The 12,285-nt window shown below is 43.3% G+C and overlaps 1 protein-coding gene across 2 annotated transcripts in view; it reads left to right on the forward strand.

Moving 5' to 3' along the window:
* ARHGEF3 (Rho guanine nucleotide exchange factor (GEF) 3) overlaps positions 1 to 12,285 on the forward strand; it is a 353,065-nt gene that overhangs the window by 262,996 nt on the left and 77,784 nt on the right. The gene's annotated exons all lie outside the window — the stretch shown is intronic.

Here is a 12,285-nt window from a genome sequence, read left to right on the forward strand (position 1 = left end):
CTCCGCCTCCTGGGTTCACGCCATTCTCCTGCCTCAGCCTCCCGAGTAGCTGGGACTACAGGCGCCTGCCACCACGCCAGCTAATTTTTTGTATTTTTAGTAGAGATGGGGTTTCACCGTGTTAGCCAAGATGGTCTTGATCTCCTGACCTCATGATCCACCCACCTCAGCCTCCCAAAGTGCTGGGATTACAGGCGTGAGCCACCACGCCTGGCCACTGCTTCTTTTATATATGTGTGACAGTCAAATCCATTTTTGAAATTATAGGGTTAAATCAAAGAATTAATCTCTTTGGAAGCAAGAGTGTTGGAAAAGTTCTCCAAATTCCATCTTTTTTCCTTAATTCATTTCAAAAAAAAAAAAAGGAGAAGGATGATTTATTTACCAGAAAGGTTAATAATAGCATGGATTACGTGCTAACCGTATGCCTAGAAATCTGACATACATATTATCTCATTGGATTATTCATGTGTCTTTAATTCATTAAAGCCTTGAAACTCTCATATCCCCATTTTATAGATGCTTAAACTGATGTTTGTCATCATTAAGTAAATTGTCCAAAGTCATATAGTTGGCAAGTGAAAACTTGGTATTTGGACCCACGCTTCTCATTCTAAAACAGGGGTGTCCAATCTCTGGAAGAAGAAGAATTGTCTTGGGCCACACAGAAAGTACACTAACACTAACAATAGCTGATGAGCTTTAAAAAAATCGCAAAAAAAAATCTCATAATGTTTTAAGAAAGTTTACAGATGTATGCTGGGCCACATTAAAAGCCATCCTGGGACGCATGCAGCCTGTGGGCCATGGGTTGGAAAAGCTTGTTCTAGAGCTTGTATTCTACGTTCTTCCAGGAAGAAGGACAGAGTGTTGAGTATTCCACAAAGAAAAGTTTGCTGTAAAGCCAGATTGGGAGGGAAATATCTTATTCTTTTTCAGTTTACTAGCTCTTTACTTTGTAATTTAACCTTCCATATTAAAAGCTTCTCTAGGAAGTGAGAATTAATTTGGGGGAAGGAAGCCTCAATTATTCCTGCTTCCAGCTGGTACAGATGCTTGGCCTCTTCAGGACAGGTAGGAGGGAGAATGTTGGCATCTCTCTACTGAGCTCATAAACTGGAGAAGCATCTAAATTCAGGAATTATGCCAGGTGGGGTGGGGGTGTGGGAGGGAGGAAAAGGATGTGGTGTTTGGGGCCCATAACTCAGGAAATGTGATGGCACCTAATTTCAGAGTGGCATGAGGCAAGCATTTAGGAAAAGAATAGTGAACTATTGTTATGGGTTTTTTTTAAATGGGTGGGTTGTTTTTATAAAGTTTTATGAACAGGAAACTGAAGCAAAATGCTGATCCTTTTAGTTTTTGAACTCTGCCAGCATCATTTTTATATTTATTTTTGAATTTTGATGACAGGCACTTCCTTTAACACTTCTGGGGGTAAAGTGTAACAAGATACCCAAAACTGCATTTCATAACAGCAGAATCCAAATGAAGAGTTGTAGTTTCAGATCTTTTCGATAACACAGTGAGACAGAATTGGATCCTTCCCCAACCAGGGGAGAAAGAGAACTCTTTCAGTAACTGAGGCAGTCTGCAGAATTTTTTCCCTTTCAAAACATTCTAGAAAATTTTCCTAACATGTGGAAAACCTCTAACATGTATTAAAATGGGATAGGCTGTGGCAAAGAAAATACAGATCAAATTCTCCTCCTCCCATGAATCATAAAAACCCAGCCTTCCCAGCTATTGTTTCTCCTGGAAGATGACTTCATCTTAAAGAAAGTGGTTCTATCTGTTGTGTGTTTTGAATGCACTAAGCCAACGTTTCAGGCATCTGGCTGCCAACTTTGGAGATGTTAAAAGCCTGTTTTGTTCCTGCAGGGCACTCTTTCATTGCCTACCTTGTAAAAGTTATGTCTTATTGCATTTTCCTGGCACCAGAGCAATCCTTGTACCTACCCATTGCATTTGGTTGTTCTGAGCCTGCAGGCAGCACTGGGTTATTAAAGTTCAAGGAGGAATCCACGTGATGTTGGCTTTACAATTTTAATTCTCTCTTGCCTTCTTGCCTCCCTTCCTCCCACTCAATGACAGATGAGCTTTGTTCACCATGTATTGTCTCTAAACCAGAATGATCTCTCAAAATATCTCTTGTAAAACTCTAGGAGGGGAGAACATGACCCCCCTTTGGTGGAGCAGCTAGCAGAGAAGTTTCCTTCTTCCTTTGGCTTCTTTGAATAAAAAGTTCTTGAGTCTATAATTTATCATCAGCCTGGAACTTCAGATAAGCACCATGTTTAATCTTGCAGAAACATCAGGCAAAATCTCCCCCCTCCCTTAAAAGTCAGCCCCTTGGGGCCCACCTCAAGAAAACAAAGTTTTGATGCAGATGACACTAGGTGTGAGCATGGCAAGTAAAGAAGGAAAAAACATTTTTGTAGAGTTTAACCTGGAATCAAAAACCTAGAGAAGAGAATGAAAGAAATAACCTTTAAAGGGAAGGAAGAGGGCAGGTGAGCATGTTGCACAGCGTCTATTTGACGTCCTTTTGTCACTAGTTTCAGCCTTCCTGGCAAGTCCACCTTGTTCAGGAATTAGTGTGTAAACAGCTGGAAGGAACTGAAAGCTCTATCATATCTGAGAGGCCCCCACAGTCTAACACTGTAGGAGCCGTTTCTCAAAGTGGTTTGGACTCTTCAAGAACCTAAACATTAAAATTAGGGGCCTATTTGAATTACCTTTCAAAATTTCAAACAGCCCACTATAGTATTCTGCATATTATTTTTTGGTCCCATCTCAGAAGTTTTAAATATGGTGTGTTCCTCCTTGCAAAAATCTTCTCTGGGTTTGCTTCCTTCATGACATGTTCTTTGATTAGCCCCATTTCAATTTAATTTTCATTTCAACAAATATGAGCCAAGAGTCTGCTATGTGCCAGCATCATAGGAGGAGCTGGGGCTACTGTGATGAGCAAGATAGATATGGTCCCTGTCCCCTTGTAGCTTGCAGCCGGGCAGCAGAGACAGACATAAAATCAGTCAATATGAGCAGGCTGACTACGGGGGAAGAAGAGGTACTTGGCACCTTGGGGGCACAAAGTAAGGATTACCCTAGCCTGGGGGTCACAGACAACCTTGAGTAAGAGGAATTAGCTAGGCACAGCTATCAGGTGGTTGTACTTATTAATGCTAGAGTTGAAGAACCAAATGATAGTACCATGATAAAATCTGGGGAACTAGTGACTAAGTGCTTCTGTTCAGTCCTCTATTGCCAAGGCTTTTGATTTAATCAGAATTGTGGGCACGAGAACTGTTTGCTGAGCTTGGTTTTGGCTGTGAGATGGAAAAAAATTCAAGTAAAGCAGAAACTGTCTTAATTCAGCTCCCACTTAACCAAAGCATTCAGTTAACCCACACCCACTAACCCCTCTGTGAAACGTGTCTGATACCCACAGCACACAGAACACTTTCAGCTAATATGCTGCTTCTAGCATACACCAGCCAGTTTCCACTCCCACCAGATGATACACATATTTGCCAGGAGTACCCGAACCTGTTTCTACTAGTTGAACTTGTTCTGTAATTAAAGTCTTCTGTCCATGCCCCCACCCCCACCACCTGCCCCAGCCCCAGCCCCAGCCCCAGCCCCAGGTCTTTTTTCAAGTAAACATCTCAAGCCAAGCGCCCTCCGCCCATTCTCTGCTCTACAGCTAATTTTTAAAAAAACGTAAATGCTGTCATGCCCTCTGGCTATGAAGATAAACATGTTTTAAATTGGAGCCTTGGATACCAGATTGTAAATCAAGTCCCAAGAGCCAGAACACATCTCCTAGTGGGTGGCTTACTTGGTAGTTTACTCGGAGTATAGATTTGTCGATTTTTCATCATATCCTTGAGGTACCCATCTGTATATAGCATGGTGTGGCACACAGTAGTTCCTCAGTGCATGTTTGTTTGGATGAACAGGTTAAGAGGCTCCCTATGCCCATTCTGGGTTTTGATGCTACAGCCATTGGGCTAATTACCCCCTGTGCACCTCAGGACTGAAGATTTGTGGTCAGAGCATTTCTAGCCTGTGGCTGGGGGGTTCATTATTGGGCTTGCTGATCATTCTGATTCATAACACAGTGTATGTTACTCAAACAGTGCTTTTTGAGGGTGTTTTACAGATTTCTGGGTCTGCTGCCAAAGGTTCCAATTCACTGGACCCAAAGTGGGGCTCAGGGATATATATGGATTTGATAAGCTTCTTAGTCAATTTCATAGCAGGTGGCCTCTGGAAGTGTCCCTGACTCCTCAGAAGTCATTTTTCTATAAATGAATGGGTTTTCAAATTCAGGCCAGATGATATGAATACTGCCATATTTTGCTGTTTTATACATTTTCCTCCACGTGTTAACTTCTCTGGAATTGCCAAGGGTCTTACAATTGATCATATAATTTAATTGGCAATATTTTTCTTTTCTTTTCTTTTCTTTTTGAGACTGAGTCTCTCTCTGTCGCCCAGCCTGGAGTGCAATGGTACAGTCTTAAGCTCACTGCCACCTCTGCTTCCTGGGCTCAAGCCCCCCGAGTAGCTGGGAGTACAGATGTGTGCCACCATGCCATCTACTTTTTCTATTTTTTGTAGCGACAGGGTTTCAGCATGTTGCCCAGGCTGGTCTCCAACTCCTGGGCTCAACTGATCTGCCCGCCTCAGCTTCCCAAAGTGCTGGGATTACAGGGGTAAGCCACCACACCCAGCCTATTTTTCTTTCTAGAGAGTACATAAAATAATAGCACATATTACAGTCTTAGGTTTGACGAAATATGGTACTTCGATTACTGAGTTTGTAGTTGATAGAAGAGAAAACACCTCTAATATCCAAAGCTGGAATTTGCACATTTTAGGTTCTAATTTCTCTAAATAATGGTTAGTATATGAAACCCACATAAATGAATACGAATACCTTAGTTGTAGCCTGAGGGGAATAAATAACTAAATAAATATATGGCCAGGCATGGTGGCTGACATCTGTAATCCCTTTGGGAGGTCGAGGCAGGTAGATCACATGAGGCCAGGAGTTCGAGACCAGCCTGGCCCACATGGTGAAACCCAGTCTTTCCTAAAAACACAAAAATTAGCCAGGCATGGTGGTACACATCTGTAATCCCAGCTTCTTGGGAGTCTGAGGCAGGAGAATTGCTTGAACCTGGGAAGTGGAGGTTGCATTGAACCAAGATTGCGACCACTGCACTCCAGCCTGGGCGACAGAGTGAGACTCTGTCACAAAGGAAAAAAAAAAAAGTTAAAAAATTTTAAAAATTAAATATAACATATTTATTGAATCCTTAACCCCCAAATATGAAATACTCTCAAACAAAGGCAGACTCTCCATAAAGTTCAAAGATACTCTAGTAGTACACAGAAAATGTTTTATTAATTCTGTGGGCAGAACAAGCCTGCTGATAGGTATAAGTTCAAATTGGAGAAAGTCAGGATTCTTACTGCAAAATCTTGAGTGAGACAGGTTTTTGTTTATACAAGCCGTGCATCCAGAAACACCATATATCAAGAAAATGGTAAATTAAACCCCTTGGGGTTTTTATTTAATCACCGAGTTTGCATTTCTGTCCCCCAAAACAAATATAGTGGCAAAGGTTGTCCTGGGAAAGAATAAGACTTGAAAAAAATTCCCTCTTCCCTGTTTTCTTCTTTGTTATACTTCACTGAAACTTTAACTTCCACTGCTGTTTTAAAGTATATTTGTGTACCTGAAGCAGTTTAAGACAATTTTCTGTCCCCTCACTCTCTTACTCCTATATTCCTCTTTATTCTTTTGTCTGTCTTGTGTTTTATGGAATTTGTTATTCAGCCAAGGGTCAGGTCTGGGCATCAGGGAAGACTTGATTCATTGCCCTATTCTGGTGTTTCTTGGCACTCAAGCATTTCTTCTTTGCCCCACCAAGCCTAAGCTGATATTTGATACCAATCAATGATCAAAAACTAAAGTGAAAATACCTTGAGGTCAATACCCACAGATTCCCTTGGCTCTAATGCCATATTTCAGTGCCACTCTCTGTTTACCACAGCGTTTCTCAGTAGTGGCACTATTGACATTTTGGACCTGCTACTTCTTTGTTATGGGAAGCTATTCTGTGTATTGTAAGTGTTAACAGCATCCCTAGCCTTTACCTATTAGATGCCAATGGCACCCTGGCCTTGTCCACTGACAATCAATCAAAAATATATCCAGACATTGCCAAATATCTGCTGGGAGGTAAAATCACCATTGGTTGAGAAGCATTGCTCTTATGAACCAGAGGCTAGCAAATGTTTATGATGTTTCAGGACAAAACACTTCAGTATTATTTTTTTGAAAAATAAAATTTTGCTAATTTCATAGCTAATTTTTTATTTTTATTTTAATTAATTAATTATTTTGAGACAGATTCTCACTCTGTTGGCTAGTCTGGAGTACACTGGCATGATTATGGCTCACTGCAACCTCGACCTCCTGAGCTCTAGGGATCCTCCCACCTCAGCCTCCTAGGTAGCTGGGACCATAGGCATATGCTACTACATCCAGCTAATTTTTTGATTTTTTTTTTTGTAGAGTTGGGGGTCTCATGTTGTTCAGGCTGGTCTCAAACTCCTGTGGTCAAGCAATCCTCCTGCCTCGGCCTCCCAAAGTGCTGGGATTACAGGCGTGAGCCACTGTGACTGGCTAATTTATTATTACAACTTTTTGCTTTATAGCTGATAATCCACAGGATTAGCGCAGTTGGGAGAAAGAGAGAGATTCTCTCCTTTAACCAGTTTTTCAGAAAATGAGACCTCAAAGAAAATGCAAGAATTAAGACTTCCAGCTTTAGAATATCCAGGGATACTTTTTTTTTTTTTTTTTTTGAGACAGAGTCTAACTTTGTCGCTCAGGCTAGAGTGCAGTGGCACGATCTCGGCTCACGGCAACCTCTGCCTCCCAGGTTCAAGTGATTCTCCTGCCTCAGCCTCCCAAGTATCTGGGACTACAGGCACCTGCCACCATGCCTGGATAATTTTTGTATTTTTAGTAGAGACGGGGTTTCACCATGTTGGTCAGGCTGGTCTTGAACTCCTGACCTCAGGTGATCTGCCCTCCTTGGCCTCCCAAAGTGCTGGGATTACAGGCATGAGCCACTGCGCCCGGCCCAGGGATACATTTTTGTAAATCTAGACTGGAGTCAGTGGACAGCTCCTCAGGCAAAGGGAGAATAGTAATACTGGTATGAGTTTAGAGATGATCAGTGCTTCATTCATGCCATTTTTACCTGTCTAGCAGTAAATCACAGTCCTGATCTGTCAGAATTCACTGCCAGAACTTCTTCAGGTTCCCTCCCCATCAAAACTGAAATTAGAGGAGGAGAGGGGGGCTTGCATTAACTGGGAATGTCACCCAAATGGAAGGGGAGGGAAAAGGCGTTGCAACACTCATGTGCCCAACATATACCTACACCATCCATGCCACATTTGCAGGTAGAAAGAGATGACTTCAGATACCAGGGAAAGCAGATGGAGATACACATATTGGAGGCCCAGGCTTTGGGGGATCAGCTACTGTTCCTTGAGCTCCTTCAAATGTAAACACATAGATTACAATTGAAAGGCCACATTTTAAAATCGGCCATATTCTTTGAGCAACTATGTATTAAACGCCTGCCTGGCATAGAAGTTCAGGAACTGGTGGAGAAGAGGAGGGGAGAAATGTATCTAATTGAACACCTGACTGTAATAAGCATTCACTAATTATTTGATAAATGAATGAGTGGGTGGATGAACAAGCCTTTAAAGAAAAAGGAACTCAGGCCTGGCATGGTGGCTCACACCTGTAATCCCAACACTTTGGGAGGCCAAGGCAGGCAGATCACTTGAGGTCAGGAGTTCGAGACCAGCCTGGCCAACATGGTGAAACCCCGTCTCTACTAAAAATACAAAAATTAGCAGGGTGTGGTGTTGTGTACCTGTAATCCCAGCTACTCAGGAGGCTGAGGCGGGAGAATTGCTTGAGCCCAGGAAGCGGAGGTTGCAGTGAGCAAGATCACACCACTGTACTTCAGCCTGGGCGACAGAGCAAGACTCTGTCTCAAAAATGTAAAATAAAATAAAATAAAATAGAACTCGCTATTCCTTATGTTAAAATATAACGCTAACAGGACAAAGCATTGTCCTGTTGGCTGAGAAGGTCGTCACAGCCACGTTAGTTTCTGGTTTTATCCTCAGGCTGAGCCTGCTCTACTCCCAGTCATGGGACTGGGATTTAAGGAGTTGACAGATGGTCTCCAAGCCTTGCCTGGTTGTCTGCAAGTCTAAAAGGGGCTAATAACCAGTGGTGGGCTTCTGTATTCAGGCCCACCATTCCACCAGCAGCCCAAATGACCCCCGCTCAACACAGGCAAGACCACAGGCCCTGGGCTTGGCACAGTTCCTGCAAATGCAGAACAGCCCTCTTTATTTCAGTCTCCAGGCTTCTGGCTGGCAGGGAACACTGCCCAACTGTGAAGCATTTTATAGGATTATAACGGGCTGTGCCGAAGGCAAGTTCTGAAAGACACTTTGTGCCGTTTCTTTGAGTGAAGCTGCCTGTTAGAGCAGTGTTGTTCCTAAACCCATAAACACACACACAGGCAGAATGGGGAGCGCCGGGCTCCTGGGGCCACTTAGCTTGGCGGCATTGCAGGGCTGGACCAGCTTCCCTCAACTGTGACACTAACCTTAGGGATATGCTTGGAAGCCCTCCTGCAGCGCTGCCTGTTTTCTGACAGTCTTTGATCACGGACACCCCCAGATAGAGTCCCAGGCAGATTGCACAAAACCCAAATCTGTCAATGGTGGAGCAGTGCATTACATATGGGGAAGGTGCTGAAGTCAGGGACCAAGGTGGAAATTGCATGAGGTCAAAAATACTCCTGAAAATTCATTAAATGCCTCAAGGACCATATACACGACTTGTATACACCCAAAATTGCTGGCTTGAGTTCATAGGCTTTGTTGTACCAAAAATATATGTTTATAAACACCAGAATCCTATTCTGGGTGGTGAGAAATTCATGCTATAAGAAGCTTGGAAGAATCAGACCACCCAAGGGAATTCCAGATTCCCATCTTTCCTTTTGTAGCTTATGCTTTTTTGCAGCACTATTTAAATTGTTACAGGCCATTAGCAATCTCTCTGCCTCTGTCTCTCTCTCTTTGCCTAGCATGTATAGTGGAAAAGAGATATGTTTGCCATACATATGTTGTGTAGCCCTGTGTATTTATTGATTTTTATGGCTCCAGTATCTTTTAAGGAGAGCAAAGAAATGTTTTAAGAGAAGATGGATACAGCAGCCTTCTCATCAATCAATATGACTGTTCATTGCTCTGCAATAGTTGGGCTTCAACCTAAGTTGCACTTTAACATTTCTTTGGAGGCCAGGCACAGTGGCTCATGCCTGTAATCCTAGCACTTTGGGAGGCCGAGGTGGGCAGATCACTTGAGCTCAGGAATTCAAGACCAGCCTGGGCAACATGGTGAAACCCCATCTCTACAAAAAATACAAAAATTAGCTGGGCGTGGTAGCATGTGCCTGTAGTCCCAGCTACTTGAGGGGCTGAGGTGGGAGGATTGCTTGAGCCCAGGAGGTTGAGGCTGCAGTGAGCCAAGATCGTGTCACTGCACTCCAGCCTGGGCAACAAAGCGAGACCCTGTCTCAAAACAATAAAATTAAATAAACATATTTCTTAGGGTTTGTTTACTGTTACACTGGACTTATGGTATGTCAGACTCCCTGCTTGGCCCTAAGGATACTGTGATGAGCAACCCAGTCCCAGGGCTATCAGACTTCACCAGGGTGACTATTTTCTTCACCAGGTGCTGTAAGTACATTTTCCAACTGGAGAACAAGGTCCAGCAAGCTCTTTTGGGGGTTAAAGCCAGTGGCTTTGATGGCCAGCGTCTTCTAGTTGAGATAGTGGACTGTGAGGGCCAGAAGAGCAGGAAGAGGAAGGGGAGTAAGAAGTGGCTCAGGTACTTGGGCACAGGTTCTTGGTGACCAGGCAAGCCCTGAGTGAAGCATGTCTCTGCCTCTGGCCCTGACTTTGGCTGCATAGTTAATCAGGGGCTACTTGGAGATGAGGTTACTCTCACACCCCCACCAAGCTTGGCTAAGCTTTTGGGGCACTTGTGTGAGCTCCCCATCAGCACAGCTCAGGCTAAAATGATAAAGTTGTGTTCAGGAATACAAATAGGAAAAATCAGTGGTTCTGAGGTGCTCTTTCCTGCCCCATACCTCTTCTTAGGCAGTTTTCTTCCCATTGCTTCAGGTTGTCTATAGAGGGAAAAAAACTCAGGTGCTCTCTTCAATTTCAGTTGGAACCTCTACTCATTCAGGAGCTTCATTTACATGTGTGGTAATAACAGGCTGGCTACACTGGGCCCGATTCTTTCTGCCTCCAAAGGCAGTCTGTCTGCACTAGCTGGGTAGGAAAGTAAGTGGATTTAGTGCCAGGGCGTGGATTTGATACCTGGGATGAAGAGCTGTGTATTATCAGGTGTCCTGCCTGAGAAGTAAGAACTGCTGGGTTCTGACCTCAGCTAGAAGCAAAGAACATGCAAACAAGGACTAGATATCACCATTCCCACTATCCCCTGTATCCTCAGGAAGTAAAAACAAAAGACAATGTCTCAGTAGATTACCACCTGATATAGTCATGACTTTCCACATGAAGAGGAAAAAGATTCATCAGTGCAGTCTACAAAATAACTTTTGAGAGATGATCATTTTAGGGCTGGGCATGGTGGCTCACACCTGTAATCCCAGCACTTTGGGCGGTCGAGGCAGGTGGATTGCCTGAGCTCAGGAGTTGCAGACCAGCCTGGGCAACATGGTGAAACCCTGTCTCTACAAAAATACAAAACTTAGCCGGGCACACTGGTCCAGGCCTGTAGTCCCAGCTATTTGGGAGGCTGAGGTGGAAAGATCACTTGAGCCCAGGAGGAGGAGGTTGCAGTGAGCTGAGATCATGCCACTACACTCCAGCCTGAGCGACAAAGACCCTATCTCAAAAAAAAAAAAAAGAAAAGAAAAAGATATAATTTTAATATTAAAAAAGCTATAATTTCCCAAGTAGTGCCATGAATGAAGATATTTTTCTTTTTTTCTCTTGAGACGGGGTCTCGTTCTGTCACCAGGCTAGAGTGCTGTGGTGCAATCATAGCTCACTGCAGCCTTGAACTCTTGGGCTCAGGCAGTCCTCCCACCTCAACCTCGGGATTAGCTGAGACTACAGGCATGCACTACCATACCCGGCTAATTTTTAAATTTTTTGTAGAGGGAGGGTCTTCCTATGTTGCTTAGGATGGTCTTGAACTGTTGGCCTCAAGCTACACTGCTGCCTTGGCCTTCCAAATTGTTGGGATTATAGGTGTGAGCCACTGTACCTAGCCAATTTTTTTTTTCTCTTTTCTTTTTTCTTTTCTTTTATTTTTTCTCCTTCCTTCCTTCCTCTCTCTATTTCTCTTTCTTTTTTTCTTTTTCTATTTTTTCTTTTTTTTTCCAGCATCTCTGTCACCCAGGCTGGAGTGCAGTGGTATGATCTTGGCACACTGCAACTTCTGCCTCCCAGCTCAAGTGATCCTCCCACCTCAGCCTCTGGAGTAGCTGGGATTACAGGTGTGCACCACCATGCCTGGCTAATTTTTTGTATTTTTTTTTTTTTTTTTTGAGACGGGGTCTCGTTCTGTCACCCAGGCTGGAATGCAATGGCGCGATCTCAGCTCACTGCAACCTCCGCCTCCTGGGTTCAAGCAATTCTCCTGCCTCAGCCTCCCAAGTAGCTGGGAGTACAGGCACATGCTGCCACACCTGGCTAATTTTTTGTATTTTAGTAGACACAGGGTTTCACTGCTGCCCCGGCTGTATTTTTCTTACAAAAAATTTTACAACATGAGCTATAAGCTTAAGTACCTTTTGTTCACTATCTTTAATTCTTTAAACCCAGGTGCCTCCCTTCAGCCATAGGGGAACTGGTAAAAGCTTGCTATGGATTCTTCTAGACAGCGTTCAATGCTATTTACCCACAAATATGTCTCTATAGAAAATATATGATATTCTGTGGTAAACTTGTATTTTTTTTTAACATAAATGGTATTGTATTGTGCTTAGTCTGCAATTATTTTTAAACTGAGTCTAATACATTGGAGATCTTTCCATGCCACATCCATAGACCCATCTCCTTTTTCACTGCTGCTAAGTAGTATTACACAGTGAGTAAACTTTATTTAAGCAC

This window comes from Mandrillus leucophaeus, unplaced genomic scaffold (assembly GCF_000951045.1).
Source record: "Mandrillus leucophaeus isolate KB7577 unplaced genomic scaffold, Mleu.le_1.0 Scaffold57, whole genome shotgun sequence".
Classification (NCBI taxonomy): domain Eukaryota; kingdom Metazoa; phylum Chordata; class Mammalia; order Primates; family Cercopithecidae; genus Mandrillus; species Mandrillus leucophaeus.